This window comes from Mustelus asterias, unplaced genomic scaffold, assembly GCF_964213995.1.
Source record: "Mustelus asterias unplaced genomic scaffold, sMusAst1.hap1.1 HAP1_SCAFFOLD_35, whole genome shotgun sequence".
Lineage (NCBI taxonomy): Eukaryota > Metazoa > Chordata > Chondrichthyes > Carcharhiniformes > Triakidae > Mustelus > Mustelus asterias.
Window position 1 is genome coordinate 170,806 of NW_027590117.1, and position 18,884 is coordinate 189,689.

Consider the following 18,884-nt stretch of genomic DNA (forward strand, 5'->3'; position numbering starts at 1 on the left):
CACAGCCTTTTGCGGCAAAGATTTCCACAGATTCGCCACTCTCTCGCTGAAGAAATTCCTCCTCCTCTGTTTTAAAGGATCGTCCCTTTAGTCTGGGGTTGTGCCCTCTGGTTCTAGTTTTTCCTACCAGTGGAAAAATCCTCTCTGTGTCCACTCTATCCAGGCCTCGCAATGTCCTCTAAGCTTCAATAAGATCCCACTCATCCTTGTGAATTCCAACGAGTACAGACCCAGAGTCCTCAACCATTCTTCATACAACAAGCTCTTCATTCCATGGATCATTCTTGTGAACCTCCTCTGGACCTTTTCCAAGGCCAGCACATCCTTCCTTAGATAAGGGGCCCAAACTGCTCACATTACTCCAAATGGGGTCTGACCAGAGCCTTTGCCAGCCTTAGAAGTACATCCGTGCTCTTGTATTCTGACCCTCTCGACATTGCATTTCCCTTCCTAACTGCCGACTGAACCTGCACGTTTGCCTTAAGAGAATCTTGAACATGGACTCCCAAGTCCGTTTGTGCTTCTGAGTTCCTGAGCATTTCACAATTTAGAAAATAATCTACGCCTCCATTCCTCCTTCCAAACTGCATAACCTCACACTTTTCCACATTGTATTCCATCTGCCACTTCTCTGCCCACTCTCCCAGCCTATACAAATCCTTCTGCAGCACACCTGCTTCCTCAATGCTACCTGTCCCTCTACAGGTCCTCACAGGCTTCTTCCCGTCAGGAAAAATACCCAACTTCTCAATCGATCTTCATTGCTACAAACCTTTATCAATGGAATCATTCATGTGAATATCCTTTGCACTCCCTCCAAACTTCGACAAGTGTGGTGCCCAGCACTGGACTCAGTGCTCCAGGTGAGACCTGTCTAGTGTATTTAAAAGCTCAACATGATCTTCTTATTCGTCGATTTGATCCTCCAATAACATGTAGGATGCCATTTGCTTTCTTAACTGCTCTCCCAACATGCTCAGCCACCTTTAATGACTTTTGTACTTAGAAACCGAGATCCCTTTTTTCCTGCATTTCCTTAAGAGTTTCTCCATTTATTTCTCCACAATCTGAAAATGAATCAACTCACACTTCTCAGCATTGAACTTCATCTAGTTAGGTGATTGACCCGCACAGGTGCCCGACTGTGGCAAATTGGGGAATTTCACAGTAACTTCATTGCAATGTTAATGTAAGCCTTACTTGTGACTAATAAACTTTCCTTTAACTTTACTTTTCTGTACTTTTACTTTATCTGCCACTCGTCTGCCCAGAGGACAGCAATGGAAGCGTTCACTCAGCATCTACACATTGTTCTGAGCTCTAGGATCTCTCAGCCTAATTCACTCAGCCTTTCAACATGGAACAACCTCTTCATTCCGGGGGGCAATCCAGTGAACCTTCTCTGTACCGCCTCTAATGCAAGCTTATATTTTCTCAAATGTGGATACCATAGCTGTTCACAGCATTGCAAATGTGGTCTCCATAAACTCCTGTACAATTGTAGCAAGACACTTTTCTTCATCTACTCCAATTAACTTGCAATAAAAACAAACATGCCATTTGCTTTTGTGATTGCTTTAATGAATAATCCAGATTGTGCTCCGAATTCTCCTCAACATATTAAATCCGTCACATTTCAACCCCTCCTCAGCTCTGAAGAAGAGTCATAGGCACTGGAAGCATTAACTCTGTTTCTCTCCCGATGGATGCTGCCAGACCTGCTGAGGTTTCTAGCATTTTCTGTTTTATTTCAAATTCCGTCTCTCTGCCATCCTCACCTCCTTGTAGAAACATATTTGTAATTTTTTAACTCTCCCATTCGACTTAGGCCACCAACTGTCTTGTCATTTAATCATTGCTGCACTTCTCCTTGTTTAGCAAAGACAAGAGAACAGTTCGCACTCGATTCAGTGATGAGAGATGAATGAGAAATGATGTGAGGAGTTGTGACAGAAAATCAACATCTCCGACTTCTCCCTGTAATCCTGCACATTCTTCCTTTTCGGACAACAGTCTAATTCCCTGAGGACGTTTCAATTGAATCTGTATCCACCACATTCTCCAGCAGTGCATTCCACACTTTAAACACTCACTGTGTGAAAAATGTTTTCCTCGTGTTCCTATTCCTTCCTTTGCTCATGATGTTCATTCAATCTGTTCCCTCTCATTCTTCATCATAGATCATAGAAACTCTACAGTGCAGAAGGAGGCCATTCGGCCCATCGAGTCTGCACCGACCACAATCCCACCCAGGCCCTACCCCCACATATTTTACCCACTAATCCCTCTAACCTACGCATCCCAGGACTCGAAGGGACAATTTTTTTAACCTGGCCAATTAACCTAACTCGCACATCTTTGGACTGTGGGAGGAAACCGGAGCACCCGGAGGAAACCCACGCAGACACGAGGAGAATGTGCAAACTCTACACAGACAGTGACCCGAGCCGGGAATCGAACCCGGGATCCTGGAGCTGTGAAGCAGCAGTGCTAACCACTGTGCTACCGTGCCACGATCAATCTACGGATGGGAACAGTTTGTCCCTATCCACTCTGTCCAGACGTCTCATAACTTTTAATACCTGTAAGTGGAACCCCTGATGGGGTGGTAAGATTTTTAAACCAGTCGACATTAAGGCATTGATAAAACTAGCAGCGTTCAGTTAAATGACTTTTAAATACATTTATGAGCTAACAAGAAGCAATGTGAGATGCAGTAATTGATTCAACCGAGTAATTATGATTGTAAAGCACACATGCTGATATTTTGAATGGATTATTATTGACTTTAAGGAAGTTAACAGTTGGCAGTAAACCAATCCAGATAACCTTGAACAAAAAAGGGTCATCTGGACTCGAAACATTAGCTCATTTCACTCCTTACAAATGCTGCCAGACCGGCAGAGGTTTTCCAGTATTTTCTCTTTTGTTTCAGATGACAGCATCCGCAGTAATTTGCTATTATTTTAGAGTTGTACTGTTGCACCTCATTTAGAGTTGTAGGACTGAGAAACTCACTAATGAAATTGATTAGATACTTTGGAACTGTTTTCCTTTTACTTTTCATTGTCTCTCTGTAATTTTCTAACCAGAATGAATCACTTCACAATTCTCAGCGTTGAATTTCATCTATAAATTGTCCACTCATTCCGTCAACTTGTCCATGTCCTTTTTGAAGTTTCACACTATCCTTCTCACAGTTCACAATGCTTCCAAGTTTCACATTATCCACAAGTTCTGAAATTGTGCCCTGTGCACCATTACCTCTGTCACTAATAGATCCTGGTGCATGTTCACAGTGTCTACACCTTGTGTGCATACCAAACTGGTTTGGGGCTTATAAAAGAAAAGAGGAGCCATTGCAGATACCTGTCTGCATATTCCACGTAAATGTTGCAGAATTGTAGTCAAGTGGTTTTGTTATCATTGCTAATAGGAAGTAGCAGAGAATGGTTTTGATCCATCGACCTCTGAGCTATGGGCCCAGCACGCTTCAACTGCCCCACTTCTGCTACGTCAAGTCCAGCTTCACCTACCCCCACCCCCCCGCCCCCGCCCCTCCCCCTGCTCCCCCTCACTCCTCCCCCTCCCTCCTCCCCCTCCCTCCTCCCCCTCCCTCCTCCCCCTCCTCCCCCTCCCTCCCTCCCTCCCTCCTTCCCTCCCCCTCCCCTCCCCTCCCTGTCCCCCTCCCCTCCCCCTCCCTGTCCTCCTCCCCCTCCCCCTCCCTCTCCCCATCCCCCTCCCCCACCCACTCCCTCTCCCTCTCCCCCTCCCCCTCCCTCTCCCTCTCCCTCTCCCTCTTCCCCTCCCCCTCCCTCTCCCCCTTCCTCTTCCCCTTCCCCCCTCCCCGTCCCCCTTCCCCCTCCTCCCTCCCCCCTCTCCACCTCCCCCTCCCTCTCCCCCTCCCTCTCCTCCCCATCTCCGCTGCGTTTCAATGTAGCCAGTCAGATATTAACTTCCACGTTGTAGTTTAACACCAGCACCAGTGTCAGGAGGCTCAGTCTGGACACAAACTTCCACTGCATAGCACCAAGACTGAAGGGACAGAGAAATACACGCACAAAAACAGCAAAAGAGTTTGTTTGTACACCTGGACGAAAAGAAATTGGTTTAGGTTGGAGGGTCACAGTTTTTTTTTTAACTGGTCGGTGCAACATCGTGGGCCGAAGGGCCTGTTCTGCGCTGTAATGTTCTATGTTCTATGTTCTACCTGTATGGACGGTCACGGAATTGATCACTGATGTTTTAAATGCGTTTTCTCGTGTAAATATGTTTGTAAATATAATTCCTGCTATGTAACTGTGCTCTCTGTTGTTCAAAGATGTTCACTGTTGTTGTGCAAAGTATTTCACTCTTTTTCCTGCTGTGCTCTATGACTGAGAGGTTTACAGCATGGAAACAGCCCCATCGGCCCAACTTGTCCATGCCGTCGAGTTTTTTTACCACCGAGCTATTCCCATTGCTCATGTTTGCCCCATATCCCTACAGACCCATCTTACCCATGTAACTGTCTCAATTGTTGTTGAGAGATGATTTTTGCTGTTGCGCAAAATGCTCCCCTGTTGTTGTAAATGTGTTTCCGGCTGTGTAAATGTTTTTTTTCTGTTCTTTTAATATGTCCCCTGCTCTGCAAACGTGTTCTCTATTGTGTAAGAAGATTCTCCGTGAAGATGTTTCTGTCAGTAAATTTTTGTATGTTGTGTTAAGATTTTCGCTGTTTAGTGTAAAACTCTTGCATATAAAAGTGATTCACTGCAGATCGAGGTTTTTTGGGGAAAAGAGAAGCCGATGTAAAGACCTGTCTGCATCCTGCACCGAAAAGTCACCAACGTTGTTGTCGAGTCGTTGCATTATCAGTGATAATAGGAATAGCAGAGGATGGTTTCGATCCATCGACTTCTGGGTTATGGGCCCAGCACGCTTCCGCTGCGCCACTCTGCTACGCCAAAGGCTGTCTGTCTATCAATGTAGTCAGGCAGATTTTCGCCCCTTTATCGTTTAATACTAGTTCCAGTGTCAGTCGGCTCAGCCCCTGCATCACACCCAGAATACAACAGAGAAAAACACACAATAGCAGGAAGCTAAATTGTCTGGACATATAATGACAGACAAAGGTGATGGGAAACCGCATGACACGGAATCTATCACTATATTTCAAGGATTTTTCTGTTGCAAATACATGTTTGCAAATATATTTCCTCCTGTGTAACTGTGCTCTCTGTTGTTGAGAGGTGTTTTCTGCTGTTGTGCAAAATGCTTCCCTGATGCTGTCAATGTCTTTCTGATTGTATAAATACGGTCCATCTTGTGTAATTTTTAAAAAAATGCTTTGTTAATATATGCCCTGCTCTGTAAACGTGTTCTCTGTTGTGTGAAAATATTCTCCGTGAAGATGTTTTCTGTTCGGCAGAAAGTTAATTATCTGGTCTCATGATGTTCCATATTGGGTTAAAATGTCGCATGTTGTGTGAAGATGTTTTCTGTTCTTGTATAAAATACTGGTTAAACTGCAACTGGATAACGATCGCCCAATTTCGACTGCATTTTACCCTCTGTTAGTGAATGTGATTTGCGGATTCATATTGTATCCAACACAGGCGCGTGAGTGAGATTTGTTCTGTATCTGTCTGTCTCCAGTTGTAGTTGCGAGTTTTTTTTTTGTTTTATTCATTTCGAGAGGGCATCACTGAAGAGGCCAGCATTCATTGCCAATCTCTAACTGACCTTAAGAAGGTGGTGGTTTGCTGCTTTATTAAACTGCTGCAGTCCCTGAGGTGTCGGTACAGCCACAGTGCTGTTAGCCAAACAGTCTTTCAGGATTTTGCCACTGCGACAGTGAAGGAGCCGCAATGTATTTCCAAGTCAGGACGGTGAGTGCCTTGAGGGGGAGTTTGCAGTGCTGGTGTTCCCATGTATTTACTGCTGCTGTCCTTCGAGATGGTGGAGGTGGTGGGTTGGTGGGTGCAGTCTAAGAAGAGATGAAGAAATATTGTTCCCATTGCCAGAGGAGAGAAGGATGGTTTTTAATGTGCTGAGTGTTTAGAACCTGGAATGCACTGCCTGGGGGGTTGGTCGAGGCAGCATCAAATCCGGGTTGTCAAGGGAGAATGGGATCAGCACCTGAAGTGAAAGGATTTCCAGGGTTTTGCGGCAAGGACTTGGAAAGGGATGAGCTGAGATGTTCTTGTACAGCCCAGCATGCAGGCAAAGGGCCGAATGCTCTCCCTCTCTCTGTTGTATCCATTCTAAGATTCTATATGGATGAGGTTGGACTCATTCTGTATCGCTCTCTCTCTATCTGAGAAACTTTGCAAATCTGTACATTTTCTACCCGGAAGATACCTCATTGAAACTGGGCCTTTTGTTCTAATTAGTATATGATTCCACACGGTCCTCTATTCAAAATCTTCAACGGAACATCATCTGCTTACCTCTGAAATTCATTCTCCAACGTCTCATTACCTCGATTGCCCTTTAGTACATCTGTGCTAGTCGATTCAAATGCTTCAGGTAATACCAAATTCGAAGTTATAGAACAAAGAACAAAGAAAATTACAGCACAGGAAGAGGCCCTTCAGCCCTCCAAGCCTGCACCGACCATGCTGCCCGACTGAACCAAAACCCCCTACCCTTCCGCGGACCATATCCCTCTATGCCCATCCTATTCATGTATTTGTCAAGACGCCCCTTAAAAGTCACTACCATATCCGGTTCCACTACCTCCCTCGGCAATGAGTTCCCGGCACCCACTACTCTCTGTGTAAAAAATCTGCCTCGTGCATCTCCTTTAAACCTTGCCCCTCGCATCTTAAACATGTGCCCCGTAGTAATTGACTGTCCCACCCTGAGAAAAAGCTTCTGACTATCCAATCTATCCATGCCTCTCATAATCTTGTAGACTTCTATCAGGTCATCCCTCAACCTCCGTCGTTCTAGTGAGAACAAACCAAGTTTCTCCAACCTCTCCTCATAGCTAATGCCCTCCATACAAGGTAACATCCTGGTAAATCTTTTCTGTATCCTCTCCAAAGCCTCCACATCCTTCTGGTAGTATGGTGACCAGAATTGAACAAGTGCGGCCTAACTAAGGTTCCATAAAGCTGCAACATGACTTGCCAATTTTTAAACTCAATGCCCCGGCTGATGAAGGTAAGCATGCTGTATGCCTTCTTGACTACCTTCTCCACCTGCATTGCTACTTTCAGTGACCTATGTACCTGATCCTTTTGTCTATCAATACTCATAAGGGTTCTGACATTTACTGTATATTTCCTATCTGTATTAGACATTCCAAAATGCATTACCTCACATTTGTCCGGATTAAACTCCATCTGCCATCTCTCCGCCCACGTCTCCAACTGATCTATATCCTGCTGTATCCTCTGATTGTCCTCATCGCTCTCCGCAAATCCACCAACCTTTGTGTCGTCCGCAAACTTACTAATCAAACCAGTTACATTTTCCTCCAAATCATTTATATATATTACAAACAGCAAAGGTCACAACACTGATCCCTGAGGAACGCCACTTTCCACTGCTCCCCTCTGTCTTCTTTGACCAACTACATGTCGGTCAACAGCGACAGTTAATGTGCATTTTTTTCCGCGCTACTACAGTTCTGTATTGCGGACAGTGGATGTCAGCACACTCTGGTAGACTGAAGTTCAGACATCAGAGAGGGACACAACAGACAAGAATTGTTCACATTATATTGAACCCGGGACGGAGGAATTTAGAAATACTAAATCTGTTGGCCGTATCTTTTTGAAATCTACCAGTACGCTGCTTTCTTCTGTAATGAAATTAAATCATTTAAATTGTATAAATCAGTAAGGCTATGCTTTTTACGGAATGTATTAGTGCCGGTTGGCATTATATTTTGAACGAAGTGGCATTTTGAATCACTGTTGCTTAAGATAGTAAGAATTGAATATCCAGCCTCCAGCCTACAATGATCATTAAACATTTAGCACTCCCACTTTCCTATGTATCTTCATCCGACAACATTTCCCTGCTCCGTCTCACAAGGCAGTCAACGTCGCACCTCCACTTTGTCTTTTGCCCATGGGAGGCTTATCGTGCCCAGTCCCCATTGTGTTTTACTTTGCTCAGTTATATTGCCCAGATTGCATACAGTTCCAACTTTTCTATTCTCCATTAATAATAAATGAATAAATAGAACCATCCCTTGATTAAACACTGTCAGCTTTTAGCGGGTGAGTTTCATGAAGTGCTGTGTGTGATGCCCGCCTTTATGCTTCTGTACAAATTCAGTCAAAAGGAAAATTATCCAAATGTATCTTCAATTCTCCTTCTCAATCACAAAGAACTGAATGGGTTATAGATACAGTTTCAATTGCAGCTTTAAAAGATAGAGAATGGATTTACAAATTTAAAATCCAAGGTCGACATCAATGCCTGGAGTGGTTTTCAGGCTGTGGCCACTAGAATAACGATGCGCATTGTCAATTTGGATTATTCAAATCATAGAACGGCCCATCCATTGTGGATGAAAGGAAACTTTAAACTGTGCAGCTGTGCTGTGCTTCAGGAGTTTGTTTTCCAGAAATCTCCATTAATCAAATATTTTGCCTCATCCGCTGAGCACTTCCGGCATTTTCTGTTTTTGTTTCAGATTTCCAACTTCCAGCTTTGCGTTGTGTTCTGTGCAGATGTTTTACTGGAATAGGGAACAGGTTCTGATCAGCCCTGTGACAGGTAGAGTAGAACGTGTCTCCCGACTATCAAGCCTGCGAGATTTGACTCCAAGCTGTACAGGAGAATGAGGAAGAGAGAGAGGGAGGATCATTCTGTGATGGACACATTTCCTGTATAAAGGTGTGTATTTCCACAACTGTCTCAACAGACATAAGATGTTCCAACACGAGTTGCAATCAATGAAGATCCTCTGAACAGTTCTTGGCGTTTTAATTACGAGATTGGTGAAAATACGAATCGTTTCTACGTTGTCAAAAATCCATATATGGACAAATAAAGTAAAGTTTCGTCACGCAGCTCTGTGGCACGTTGGACTTCTACATGATAGCAAGTTGGCCATTCGAAGGTTGTGGTTTCGAGACCCACCAGCGTCGGGTTTTGGGTCAGATTAGTGGCAAACAGTTAGGTGCTTCAATGATGTGATTCAGCTTCGGCACCGACATTTCCTGCTCTGCCAACTCTCCACGCTGTTTCTGTTGCCTCGGCTCCCAGGGAAACCGCTAACTCGAGAATAAATCACAAACCCCAGGGGCTTTCTTTAAGTTTGATACAGCGTTCGCTGGTTGGGTTAGAAATAGTAGCATCTTTTGCAATTAGATATTTCACTTCTTTTGGAAGATAAAGAGGATTAAAGAACACACACAAGAACAACAATCAATAAATGAATATCAGTGCCCTGCAACCTGGTGGTGTTATTCTGGTGTGTCTGCTGCGCTTGTCCTTCCAGGCTGTCGTACTCATTGAATCATAGAAGCCCTACAGTACAGAAAGAGGCCATTCGGCCCATCGAGTCTGCACCGACCACAATCCCACCCAGGCCCTACCCCCATATCTTTCCCGCTAATCCACACATCCCAGGACACTAAGGGGCAATTTTAGCACGGCCAATCAACCTAACCCGCACATCTTTGGACTGTGGGAGGAAACCGGAGCACCCGGAGGAAACCCACGCAGACACGAGGAGAATGTGCAAACTCCACACAGACAGTGACCCAAGCCGGGAATCGAACCCAGGACCCTGGAGCAGCAGTGCTAACCACTGTGCTACCGCGCCGCCCTATTGGTTTGGAAGCTGCTGGCAAAGGAGCCTTGCTGAGCTGCTGCAGTGCATCGTGTCGATGGTGCGCACTGCTGTAGTGGAGGGAGTGAATTTTTATGCGTGGGAAGCGAATGAAGTGGGATGATTTGTCCTGGATGGTGCTCAACTTCTGTAGTGCTGTTCAAGCTGCATTCACCCAGGCAAGGTATCTCAGGAAACCAAGTGCTCCTGTTTACTCCCACAGTCCAAAGATGAGCAAGTTGGGTGGATTGGCCATGCTAGATTGCCCCTTGATCCCGAAGGTGTTTGTATAGGTAGATTAGCGGGGTGGATGCGTGGCGACGCGGGGATAGGTCTGTGTGCAATTCTCTGTTGGAGAGTTGGTACAGACTCGATGGGCAGAATGGTCTCCTTCAGCACTGTTGGGATTGTATGATTGTAAGGCCATTCGACTGTGTTAAAAATTCCCTGAGAAAAAAAAATGAAAAGTTGTATTTGTAGAATTTACAGCATTGGCTTTATTGCAGATTATTTTTTTCTGCAAGATGATGAAAATACCTGATCGAGTAAATAAATAGTAGACTATATTTGTGGGCAGTCTCGAAATATGTTTTTGTTTCATCTTTGTAGATCATCCACTGTAAAGGTAAAGACAATATCGACGAGCAAGGATGGGACATTGCGACTTGCACAATTGCACTGATCACTTGAAAGGACTCAAGGCTCTCGCTGGGATTTGAAACTGAGATCTCCTGTTTACTAGGCTTGTGCATTGTTCTATTTGCTCAAGTCAACAAAGACCTAATTCCCGCCCTACGGGTTCCTTGCAAGAAGGTGCTAAGATTGAGAGGTCTGAGTAACGTGAACTATGCTATTGGAGGCTTTCATACTGGCGACAGGAATATTTCTCCACAGCTGCTTTCGGAGCTGCTGAATATTTCCAGCATTTCCTGTTTCAGATTTTGTGCCTTCATTACAGGAGTTAATTTACTGACAACCCAAAAGTTGTCTCTTGGACGCAGCACCAGACAGAGCTTTTCTGTGATGTTCACACAGACAAGTTCACCCTTCACTTTCCGACGCACGTACTTTAAAATCGGCTGTTTTCACACTGAGCACCCTGCAGCATTGCCTTCAAACCTCAACCCACCCTCCACCTGCACACCAGAGTCTCAGTGGTACAAGTGTATCTGAGGAATTCACAAAGACCAAGGGATCACAGTGTTTATGAGGGAATATAAAGGATTAATCCATACTCACAAACAGGCTGACTATGTGAGAATCTCTCTCTCTTTCTCTCTCTCTCTCTCACACACACACACACTCACACCGCCATGGCAGTTGGTGAAATTTGACATCAATAAAAACATCTGGAATTAAAAGTCCAATGACCACGAATCGATTTTCATAAAATAACACAGCTGGTTCACTAATGTCCTTTAAGAAATGCTTTTTTTTTTACCTGGTCTGGACCGACATGTGGCCCCCGACCAACAGCAATGTGGTTGACTCTAAGCTGCCCTCTGAGGTCACCTATCAAGCTGCTCAGTTCAAGGAAGCAGAGTGGCGCAGCGGAAGCGTGCTGGGCCCATAACCCAGAGGTCGATGGATCAAAAGCATCCTCTGCTATCATGTAATCACTCCATCAAAAAGAAGTATTCTGCTGCTGCCCAAAAGCAAATCAGGGTTTTCTTTGCAGTTCATTTGCTTCACCTTCTTGATTTTCATTAACGAGTCGCACAGCGTATTTGTCTCAGTTGGCGAAACAGTTTATTCAGCCAGCAGCGCGGGATCAATTCCAGTATCGGTTGAGATTGTTCATTAAGGCCCCACCTTCTCAGCCTTGCTCCTCGCCTGAGATGTGACTCCTCTGGTTAAATCACCACCGGTCAGCTCTCCCCATTGCTGCCTCCCAGATACAACTGGGACTGTGGACCTTGCTTTAATTTTACAAACAATGGACGAATCATATCTCTGACACATTGTTCAAATATGAAAGTGTGCAAAAAAGTAAACTGAGCATGCGAAACGGAAGCATCCCTCAAATTTCAATTCTATCACAGTTGTATCATTTCAGGAACAATTGGAAACAACCAAAATCCAAAGACCAACGCAGAAAAGCTCCGTGATTCGAACACGCAGCTCTTTACTCTGAAGTTAGACGCTCTCCCATTGCGCCACAAACTCGCAGCAGCTGCTACTTTTTACATTAGGGTCATGTTCGATGAATTCAAAACCAAACAGGGACCAGAGAGGTAAACTGCCCCTCTCTTTACTTTCTCTGAATTTACATCAAATGGAAAAGTAACAGCGAATCAAGATTAACGAGAAAGCAGAAAGGCAACATTTTCCTGCGGGAGAAATATGTTCTTTCTTCCGGAAGTTAAAACACTAAAAATGGATTGCGGAGTGACCATTTTATGGCCGAGTGGTTAAGGCTGCTAATCCATTGTGCTCTGCACGCGTGGGTTCGAATCCCATCCTCGTCGGTGGTGCATTTGTTCTGTATCCTTATTGCCGGTGAACTAATGATTCGTTCAGTGTTTTGAGCTTCACAGAACCAAGATGAAGTTTGGATACACAGGCTTGAGGGGTGAATAGTCCAGAACAATTCCACATTCCCATATTTCTAATCAGATGAGAAACTCGATTAAAATCAGGACACCAGTTTTGGAGAGGAGTTTGCCACCAGGGAAACCTGAGGTTTCAGACGCTCCAAAGCAGACGCCAGCTTCATTTGGGAGATTTTGTCTTTCTGGAATAGGCAGCTCAGCCATGAAAATTAGCACCGTATTCGCAGGATTGGCCATGCGAAATAGTCCCTTAGTGTCAGAGGGATTAGCACGGTAAATATGTAGGGTTACGAGGATACAGGCTGGGTGGGATTGTTGTCGGTGCAGGCCCGATGGACCGAATGTTCTCCTTCTGCCCTGCAGGGATTCTCATGAAGTTCGAGGCGGCAGTTTCACTTCTCTGAGAGCATTGACACAACCGTTCCTAATTTCTTCAAACTTTACCTAAAAAGCCGACTTCGATGAGATTCTGACCCACAGCATCTGAATATCTCACCAGACAACATTCTCTCTTCCACCTTCTTCCATCGGGAAAAAGATACAACAGCCTGGGGTCACCTACCAACCGACTGAAGAACAGCTTCTGCCCTGCTGCCTCTGAATGGACCTCCCTTGCATTACGTTGATCTTTCTCGACACCCTAGCTATGATTGTAACACTACATTCTGCAGTCTCATATTTCCTTCTCTATGAACGGTATGCTTTGTTTCTACAGCGCACAAGAAAAAATACTTTTTCACTGTATATTAATACATGTGACAATAATAAATCAAATCAAATTAAATAAAACAATGATGAGAAGTCCTACATGCCACTCTTTGCGCCACAGATCCGCAGCTGCAGCGCTCCTACTGCAACAAAGAGCGCTCAGAGTAGAAAGTGCATCTTGCTGAAATAATAGGCCAATTCCAATTGGTTTCAGTTCAACATTTAGGCAAACGAGCAAATAAACACGACACGTCGCGAAAGGGAAAGGGTATCGTGGGAAAATAAATACAAGAATCAAAGTGACTGCCGTCAAACTGAACAGAACCAGACATCCATTATGCAAATGCTCCCAGTGCCACAAGAGAAGTCCTTTCTTCAACTAAGTGTTTGTATAGTTTTATGTGTTGTTCTTGCACTGACAGGTAACAGTAAATCACAACCACAACAACCAGTAACAGCCAGTTAAATGATCATCCCGCACTCGCTGATAATGCAGTTTCTGACAGTGACAGACAGTTTCTGACCATCCTCCGATTGGACCTGGAGGAAACCAGATTCACTGTCAGAGCTGAACTTTCTTACAGAGTGGGTGGCAGAACCAGGTGAGCGATGGTGGTGGAGTGGTGACTGTGCGAGCATTTGATCTAGGGTCAGTTCCTGGCCATCACGGTTCTGATGTCTTTAATTAGTTATCGCAAGTCATAACAGTAGCTGAGCACTCTTAAAATGAAATTCACTAAAAATCCTCACCATCACGATCTTTCTAATGGAAAATTCAGCTTCAATTAACTTTGAGTGGACACTTTGTTCAATGAAAGAACAGGCCTCAAAATTGATCAATGAATTCCCAGTATGAAACAATAGTAAAAAGGTGGCGAAAACGAGACAAGCCAATTTCAGTTTCCGACGGGCACACCTGGTGCCTGATGAAATCAGCAACGAAGGTAGTTCCGTAATTATAACTAACGCGAATAACGGTTGCTGACGCAGCGCGAGCGATGGTGGTATAGTGGTGGGGTTAGCTGCTTTCCACGCAGGTGATATGGGTTCGATGCCCGGCTATCGCATTGATAATTTATTTAGAACCTTATCAGCGGCCTCTTGTATTTTAAAACGAGTGAACAAAACAGGGCGAACGCAACATTCGCCAGTAATAGAGATACTTTTGTTTTCATTTTCTCTTCGGAGGTAATTAGTTTTCACTGAAAAATTAGTTAAATAGAAAAAATAAATAAATCACTGGCCTCATAACTGAATTCAGAGACAAAGATACAAAGTAAAAGTTCAGGAACAAATTTCAGCTCACACACTGTGCTCTGTCCAATCCTGGTACTGATGAAGTTAATATATGCACGTTACTGAGGTGGTTACATTAATGCAGCAAATAAGCAGCTGCGGTGGCCGAGTGGTTAAGGCGTTGGATTCGAAATCCAGTGGGGTTTCCCCGCGCAGGTTCGAACCCTGCTCGCAGCGATTATGGTTGGAAATGTTTCTTTCAGGCACGTACAAAGTCGCCAATTTTCCCCCCAATTCCGTCGGGGACCTGAGTGGAGGGTGATGCATGCAGCAGTTCCGCACAACCGTTGGATTCACTGGTTCACGGGCTCTGAAGACTGCCCTTTCTGCGGCCTTGTGGAGTCCGTGGACCATGTCTATGTTGTGTGTCTTAGGCTGCACTCCCTTTATGTTTTCCGAAAGAACCTTTTATTGATGTTTTGTTTGCACTTCAGTCCCACGCTCCTGATCTATGGACACCCGGTGCGGAGAGGGGAGGGTCGGGATGGCGACCTCCTCGTGAACCTGCTCCTGGGCCTGGCGAAACGCGCCATTTACCGGTCCAGGCAGCGGGCGATCGAGGGGGCCGTCCATCCTGACTGTCTGCCCCTCTACCGCGGCTACGTTCGCGGCCAGGTGTCCCTGGAGAGAGAGCATGCGGTGTCCACGGGCGGGGTTGACGCCTTCCGCGCCCGCTGGGCACCGCAGGGGTTGGGGTGCATTATCGACCCTAATAATCACATTTTAATTTGATGTTTTTAAGTTTCCTTTGTACTTTGATTTCTGTTCGGGCTGTTCCCCCTCCTTTTTGGGGAGCTGCCCCTTTTACTTTGTCCTGACTTAATTTGAGTTTGTTTATTTGGTTTGACCTAAAAAGAGGGCAACATCACTCAGCCAGAAGAGTAATGGATCAATCTCGTTCTCTATGATGGTGGTGGAAGCAGATACGATCAATGATTTCACAGAAATAGTTTATCCATATTAGCTGCAGTGTGTCTGATCTACCGGACACCCTGCAATAAGTCACCATGTTTTTTTGGAAAGCAGCGTCCTCCCTGTGACATGTACCGTCGAGAGGGACGAGAGTATCAGCACATGGAAACAGCACCACGTTAAAGACATAGTTCATCATTATTTGGACAAAAATCAACATTGCTTCTTAACCACTGGTTTAAAACATGGAATTTCGTTCCCAGAATCACCATGAATTGATCAGGTGAAGTTTCCATCCTTTCCGATTGTATTAGATACATATTGTTCCATATGTTTCTTTCTGTGTCTCCGATTGTTTGTGTTTGCCTGTTGGCACCTGTGGCAATTTAACAAGTTCAACTTACCGCTCATTCTGTCCATATCAACCTTACATAAGGTAAAAATTATAGCATTTGTGTGATCTTGCGCTGCCTCAAAAATACTGTGTCAGAATATTAACTCATTCGTGGTCGATACTTATTACTGAATTTAGCATGAATATTTCTCTTCTGGCTTCAAAGCATCGTTGAGGGCAGGAGACATTAAATGACAAAGGAGTTGCTGGGATGAGGCTGAGATAAATGCACTCGTGCTGAAACTACAAATGTGCGTAAAATTCCAAGAAATGTACAAAATTGGGACAGAGATTACAATCTCAAAGTAATGCAACAATTTCAAAGAAGAATCATATAATCCCCGCAGTGCAGAAGGAGGCCGTTTCGCCCAACAAGCCTGCAGAGAGAACAACCCACCCAGTTCCTATCCCCGTAACCCCATGTATTTACCTTGCTTGTCCCCCTGACACGAAGGGACAATTATAACATGGCCAATCAACCTAAGGCACACATATTTGGAGTTTGGGGGGAAACAGCAGCACCCAAAGGAAAACGACGAGGACACAGCAAGAACATGCAAACTGCACACAGACAGTCACCTGAGGCTGGAATTGAACCCGGGTCGCTGGCGCACTGAGGCAACAGTGTGCCCCCCAAACAGTGTGCCCACTTTCCAGCCTTAAGTTTGATTTTATTTGATTTTTGGTTTAATTTATTGTTGTTACCTGTATTAATATCTTGTGAAAAATATTGTTTCTTGTATGCCATGCAGACAAGTTATACCAATCATAGAAAAGGAAAGGAGAATGTAGTAGTCCAGTCATGGCTAGGATGTAGAAAAAGATTAGTTGAATGTAAGGTAGGTCTATTCAAGAGTTTGATGGCAGCAGGAAAGAAGGTATTCCTGAGTGAGTTGATACGTGATCACAGACTTTTGCATCTTTTTTCCAACGGAAAGTCGAAGAGAGTATGTCGGGGGTTTGTGTGATCCTTGATTATGCTGGCTGCATTTCTGAGGCAGCGGGATGTGTAGACAGAGTCAATGGATGGGAGACTGGTGTGTGTGATGGACTGGGCTTCGTTCATGATCCTTTGTAGTTGCTTCCAGTCTTGGTTAGAGAAGGAGCCTCTGATGCAACCTGAAATAATGTGTTCTGTGGTGCATCTGTCAAGGTTGCTGAGAGTCGGAGTGGACATGCAGAATTTTCTTAGCCTGCTGAGAAAATAGAAGCGTTGGGGGGCTTTCCCTTGGCCTGGAGGGACCAGGACAGTTTGTTGGTAATCTGCACACCTAAAAACTTGAAGCTCTTGACCAAAAGAAAATGGCAGATTGATAACGGCAGAAAATAAAGGGACAAAATAGAAAGTCTGTGATTGCGTAGAGTACAAGAGAGATGAAATGCAGGAACTGGTGGTGCAAGGCTACCATGAATAGAAAGAGAACAAGTGAAGATATCAAAATAATGCGTTCAGGAATTGTGCACTGAGCTTCATTGGAATATGAGAGAAGACGAAGGACAGAGAGATCAGAGTGAAAACAAGTGAAGAATTAAAAAGATAGTGGGCCAGAATTCTGAGCAGAAGTGGAGCCACAATTTTGGACTGAATGGAGAAATCCCAGAGGGTTAGTAATCGATCTTTGTTTGGTCTCCACAATCCAGAGCAGAGCATGATGGGAACAGCAAATACGATTAATTTGGGAGAAGGAATTGGCCTTTCATCTGGAAGTAATGTTAGAGGCGTTGGACATTGAGTACATTCGATCGGGGGTGGGGGGGGGGGGGCGCGGGGGGATGCGGAATTGCTTTAATTGATAGGACATGGGCGAAGGTGTAAAGAGGAAAATCTCCACTCAGAAAATTGAAAGGACTGCAGAGGGGAGTGGAGTTCTAGTGGTGGCAACAATCTCGAGTTGGCAGAAATGACAAAGGATGATGCATTGAATGAGAAGAATATTGGGGAAGATGGTAAAGTGAAGTTTGTTTATTTATCAGTGTCCCAAGTAGGCAGACATTAACACTGCAATGAAGTTACGGTGAAAGTCCCCTAGTCGCTGCACTTCAGCACCTGTTTGAGTACACTGAGGGAGAATTTAGCATGGCCAATGCACCTAACCAGCATATCTTTCGGACTGTTGGAGGAAACTGGAGCACGCAGAAGAAATTCATGCAGCCATAGGGAGAGCGTACTTACTTCAAACAGATAGTAACCTAAGCCAGCAATCGAACCCAGGTTCCTGGCGCTGGAAGGCAGCAGTGCTAATCATTGCACCACTGTGTCGCCGTGATGAAAAGGGGAAAACTTTCAAAGTTTTAGACGGGAAGGGATGAGGGTGAAAACAGGGAAGTGGGACATAAAAGCTTGAAATCCCTGTCAACCTCAGTGAGAGCAGATCATCTGGTGAGGAAACAGGAAAATGGATTAGAATTGTTGGTGTGATAAGTTCCATATTCCGCCCTCACTGTTCAGATCCCTAAACACAAATTCCACATGTAAGATTGATTTCTATATTTCTTTTTTTGAACATGTTATTTTGCTTATCAAGCTGTCTGTCATGTTGGGCAGATTATTTATTTATGTATTATTTATTATTTGATTTATTATTGACATATGTATTAACATACAGTGAAAAATATTGTTTCTTGCGTGCTATACAGACAAAACATACCGTTCATAGAGAAGGAAACGAGAGAGTGCAGAATGTCGTGTTACAGTCTTAGCATGGGTGTAGAGAAAGATCAACTTAATGCAAGGTAAGCCCATTCAAAAGGTTGATGGCAGCAGGGAAGAAGCTGTTCTTGAGTTGGTTGGTACTTGACCTCAGACTTCTGTATCTTTTTTTCGACGGAAGAAGATGGAATCGTCCAGGGTCCTGGGGTCCTTAATTATGCTGGCTGCTTTGCCGAGGCAGCGGGAAGTGCAGACAGAGCCAATGGATGGGAGGCTGGTTTGCGTGTTGGATTGGGCTATATTCATGACCTTTTATAGTTCCTTGCGGTCTTGGGCAGAGCAGGAGCCATACCAAGCTGAGATATAACCAGAAATAATGATTTATTTGGTGCATCTGTAAAAGGTGGTGCGAGTCGTAGGTGACATGCCAAATTTCCTTCGTCTTCTGAGAAAGTAGAGGCATTGGTGGGCTTTCTTAACTGTAGTGTCGGCATGGGTGGACCAGGACAGGTTGTTGGTGATCTGGACACCTAAAAACTTGAAGCTCTCGATCCTTTCTACTTCGTCTCCGTTGATGTAGACATGTGCATGTTC

The 18,884-nt window shown here is 44.6% G+C and overlaps 1 non-coding gene across 1 annotated transcript; it reads left to right on the forward strand.

Moving 5' to 3' along the window:
- The first annotated feature begins 14,429 nt into the window (after positions 1-14,429).
- Positions 14,430-14,511, forward strand: trnas-cga (transfer RNA serine (anticodon CGA)). Its single transcript has one exon. It is a non-coding gene; the product is annotated as a tRNA-Ser (tRNA).
- Positions 14,512-18,884: the final 4,373 nt, after the last annotated feature.